Raw genomic sequence first — 5,000 nt, forward strand, 5'->3', positions numbered from 1 at the left:
GGGTAATCATATTAAGGCGAAATCTGGCCAGGTATCAAGTACCCATCGTAGATTTCTCACATTATATTTTCCTCCAAAATAACGTTACCATGGCAACGATATTAGGCACTTCTTTGAGCCTTAAAATCAACTTATGTTGCCTTTTTTCAAGAAACGGGACGGTGAAATTTTCCCATTTAGTGTTACCAGATGTTAGAAATACTCTCTAAAATATTTAAAATTCAACAAAATCTGTAGGTCAGTTTTTCAGAAAAATAAGTTTTTTTGAAATGTGACGCGAGCAGCTTACGAATTGCGTGTGTGGGTACGCGCGCGCGCTCAGCTGAAAACCCTTTCGAGCCTCCTTAAAGGCTAAAACACGTGGGTGGAAAGCGTGAGTCAGGCTTGTCAACCCCTATGATGTTTCAATGCGAAGCGGACGAATGGTCAGAGTCGTCCAACGAGAGTGATTTAGGTAGGTGATTTACGATATGCAGCCTTTACTTAGCCTTTCACGATTTTGCTTTTTCCAAACACTCTTTCTTGCCTAAGAGAAGGTTATTAAAAGAAGTATCTTACTTGTTTATTTCCGTGATTCGGGAAAATGAAATTTTGATATCCGTGATCCGTGATTCGTTGTTTTTTCTGTTCGTGAACCGTGCGAAAGACCCCCCCCTGTACGACCCTCGAGCTTAGGCTGCCTGTGCTGCAAGCAGTTGGTTACTACGCTTCCCGAGAGAGAAACCACTGATCGAGCATGTGCTAAGTACGTCAAACCCCGCGTGATGTATTTGACATGACTTCGTCTTCTTTCGCGGGAAATCTCTACACAGCAGCAGGCTAGCCCAAATGCAGCAAAATTTAGTTTATTCGTTCTTGGCGCTGGACGGCAGCTCACTCAAAGAAACTAACGGTTGCTCGCAGTTGTTTCTCTCTCGGGAAGCGCAGGAGAAACCAACTGCTCGCAGGGTATCCCAAACCTTGAGTTAGCTCCTTTTTTCGTTTAAAAGTTTATTCTCGTTTAAGAAAACGTGAAGCACCAATTTCATTTAGAGCCCATACCATAATCATACCGCGTGACGCGATCAAAGCCACATGACAAACCTCGACCAGTTAGAAACCAAGAGTATATAATCACCTAAATAATTGTACAAAAAAAGAAGTATTTCTGTAAAAAAAATTCCGCAATATTTCTTGTTCTTTAAAGGAACCTCCACTCCAACCAAAAATAACATTAAACCACAGAAACTTTTGTTGATCACCAAATTTGATAACATTTTTCTCTGAAAAAGCATTTGCATCCGAACTAAATGAATTTCAGAATCGCTTGTTTTTTACTTCAAATTTCCCGGGCGTCTCCTTCTTAAATAATTGTGACAATGTTGTTAATGTTAATATTAATTCTATTATACTAATGTTATTAAGTGTTATTAACGTCACAACTGATTTATTTAAGACGGCCGTGCCCTGTAAATTTCCAGTTAAATTGGTAAGCGATTTTCCAATGAAAAACAGTATTTCTCGTAGCCTGGGACCCCGCTCGGCTCGCTTCGCTCGCAAATTTTTTTTTCGCCACGTTCCTTTTCACTCCATAACCTCAACTGCGGAGCGTAGCCCCAGGCTATATTTCCTGAGGCTTAAATTTCTTTTCGGTAAGAACGAAGAATCTCCTTACGAAAAGCAGGAAACCAACAAGAAAAGTGCGCTTTGAAAAAGTTGTTTCGCCTTCTAGGATCTTCCTAGTGCTAGGATCTTCCTACCTCCATGTAAACAGCCCCTAAGGACGCAATTGTTCTATGTATCAATAAAACAATCATTAGCGACTTTCCATAGATTATTACGTACTAAAACCCGACAGCTCGAATTAACCAGGCCAAATAACCGAAATGGAGCTACAACCTTTATTTGCATGGATGGCCTTACTTTGAAAAGAGCATTCACCACCCTTAAAAACGCCCCAAGGAAGGCAAAAACTACTGGCATTCAATTCAACTAAGTTGTCCGAATTGTGAACACCAACTCGAACAATGGAAAGCCTTTGCAAAACTTCAACGAGTGTGTTCGCCGCGAATTTCAGATTACCTGGATGGGGATTGTAAGATGCGGGTATCTGTGTGTTTTACCAGATGCGTTAAAGGCTTCGCAAAAGTGTTAGTTTTTATTTGTTTACGCAGACACTTTAAGTTACTACTAAGATGGCTTGCAAATAGCGAAGAGCTAGTCGCGTCAAGACAGACTCGCAAAATAATTTTATACAATTTTTTTATACAATAAATAAACATTACATACAACTACAACAGGTAAAGAATAATGTAATGAGGGAAACTACAGACTAAACTTAACCTCAGTTGGAAAGTTAATCTTTCATCTTACTATGTCTGCATAGGAGTTTCTGATTAAGTTCGAGACTAGTTGGTATTCCATTCCAGATTTTAGCGCCAACACTTGAAAAAATCGATCCTCTTTCAATATTTGGTCGATAAAATAGTTCTAAAGTACATATTCAACAGAACCATATCTTCATTTACTTCGGGTTGGAAGAAACAGGGGCAACGTCAAAATCACAATACGGTAAATTTAACCTCAAGGTTTCCAGAACGCACTTTTAAAAACTTCAAAACATGATCAGCTCCAAACGAGGAAGAACATGAATTCTTCAGAAGGTTGGACTAGTTCTTTTTACAGGACAAATACGTAAGTTAACTTCTAGAGGTCAAAACAAAACTCAAGGTATAGACCATTTGAAGATTCTTACCGTCGAGTCAATCCTTCCATGGCCATGTTTACTGCCACAAGAGACGAACCAAGTACTTCACTTCTGCCAATTCTGCTTATTACAAGTTAAAAAGCTGGCAAAGAGTTTTTCATATTAATTGCGGGTTCCCATGATGTAGCTTCACTGGTTCAGCAGGCTTCAAACAGCAAATTTTCCCTCGCGGCAGGCACTTCCTCCAACCACATTTAACTCGTCCCTACACTGTATGCACATCAGAACGCCTAGTAACTGCAATAGAAGACAAGAATGTGTGTGGAAAAAAAATATCATCATACGCGGCTCCTCCTTGAACGGTATCATTTCAGCACTAATGTGTTAAAAAAGGGAGACACTTTTTCATTGGTTCAACCTGTCCCAGAGGTACAAAGGAATCCTTAATTATGCAAAAATGTCCAAACCAAGGTGCCAAAAAACAAATTGTTACTCTTTTGGGAACGAATTGAATGAATTTTACAACAACTTTAAAACCTTTAAACTTTGCTGATTCCCCAAAATCTGCTATTTCCGACTATTATAACCTGATGAAAAGCAAGATTCATATCATAATTAAGTATGACGGCTTTGGGTTATTTATAAAGGAAACAAAATTTAAATTCGAGCCTACGGAAAATTGTCGTGAGCACTTTTGATCCGAAACGGATCCCTGCTTCACTCACCTACAGCCTCAACACTGAGACGTAGGGTAACACCAACTGAGATATTTCGGGCCAAGATTATTAGCAGTCCTGCTTATCAATAAGGAATTTTGGCTTTGAATAAGAAAGGAAATGAGTAGCAAAACCCAAGCAAGTCGGGAAATAATCAAAGTCTCTGTGAGACAACTCATTGATGAAATGTAGAGCATGGGATATATTATATTCTACTACAACTTTTAAGACTTTATTTTTCAGATAACTCAATGGAAAATTCAGAACTACCCCTAGAAATAATGAAATAAGAGCGAAGGGTGGATTCGAACCTGCGACACGTGCGCTTCGTGCTTCCCTTTCGAGCACATTGGTGCACCAATTCCGGCCGCCCGAACGAAACGCGAAATTTTGTTCAATGACATGTCATCGTGTGACCTGTTACTGTAGTAATAATAAGAATTCCATAGTGATAATTAGCACTTTGCATGCTAACGATGGCTAACAGAGTTTAAAGGTGATGTGCTCTCGCGTACAATTTCTACAGCTTTCGAACCGTTATGAGTTACAGTTTTGTGCAGAGAAATTGTGGAAAATGGCTCACAGAAAATTTTCTATAATGAGTTTGCAATAAACAGAGCGTTGTAATTGCGCAAGGCGCGGATATTTAGACTGGGACAACAAAAAAGAAAACTTTTGTCGGCAAATTCGAAAGGGTCGGATACTTTTCTTGATGAAAGTTATGTGCTGAACACGAAATTGTGTTTACCAAGCTTGGTTCGCCCATTTAGACCTTGAAAGTAGCTGTTAATGGTCATTAATACATTATGACATGAAAGAGAGCGTGTGGGTGTTGTTGAGGATTCAGAGTTACTCAAAAACGGTTATATTTCGTTCAGATCCACAGGGAGGGGATACAATTAGTTTACTTACAGTTGTTTTGCAGGAACTTTTTGAAAATCACTCGATTTAGACAATAGAAAACTATTGTTTTTATGAAAGTCCAGCATTTAGACACATTTTGCATCTGGGCATTTTGATCGTTCCAAGTACATGGACGAGTTCACGCTCTTGAGTGCATCATGGGTAATCAGGGCAAGATGGAGAGAAGGTTTGTAAGGAGTTTAACACGATCAAAATTATTCATGATATGCAATTTTGGGGTTTTTATTTCCCAAAACAGAAGTTATGCACAAAAAGATGCGGCAGAATAAATTTGGAGAGAATGGCTATTGTGTAAAATTTATTTTATTAACAAGAGTTTCTGCAATACTTTTCCGGTAATCCAAAGGCACAAAATTGCAGAGAATGTATGGAGACAAAAAAAGCAATATTTAGGATTCCAAGGAATGGATACCAAATCTAGATCATCTCAGTTGTGTGAATATGAACTCATTTGTTTAGTTTATGAAAGCGAAAGTCTATAAAGTAGAGTCTCCTAACAGTATTTTTTACTTTCAATTTCCATACAAACCTTTCAATTTCCCGCCATGTTGATCATTTTACCCATGATGCAATCAAGAGCGTGATCTCGTGATGTGTTCATACGCAAATATTTTATCTCGTGAGCGAAAAGGAGGGCCTTTCATAGCATAGTGTTTTGTTTTCGGCCTCCCTAT

General features: G+C 38.8%; 1 long non-coding RNA gene across 4 annotated transcripts in view; it reads right to left on the reverse strand.

Moving 5' to 3' along the window:
* Positions 1-5,000, reverse strand: part of LOC138003310 (uncharacterized) — a 70,169-nt gene that overhangs the window by 28,517 nt on the left and 36,652 nt on the right. The window contains exon 1 of one of the 4 annotated variants that reach the window (XR_011123494.1): positions 2,735-2,978. The exons of the other annotated variants lie outside the window; for them this stretch is intronic. This is a non-coding gene — a long non-coding RNA (uncharacterized lncRNA). Of the gene's footprint in view, positions 1-2,734; positions 2,979-5,000 lie in introns of those variants that run through there. 4 annotated transcript variants of the gene reach the window in all.

This window comes from Montipora foliosa, chromosome 5 (genome assembly GCF_036669935.1).
Source record: "Montipora foliosa isolate CH-2021 chromosome 5, ASM3666993v2, whole genome shotgun sequence".
Lineage (NCBI taxonomy): Eukaryota > Metazoa > Cnidaria > Anthozoa > Scleractinia > Acroporidae > Montipora > Montipora foliosa.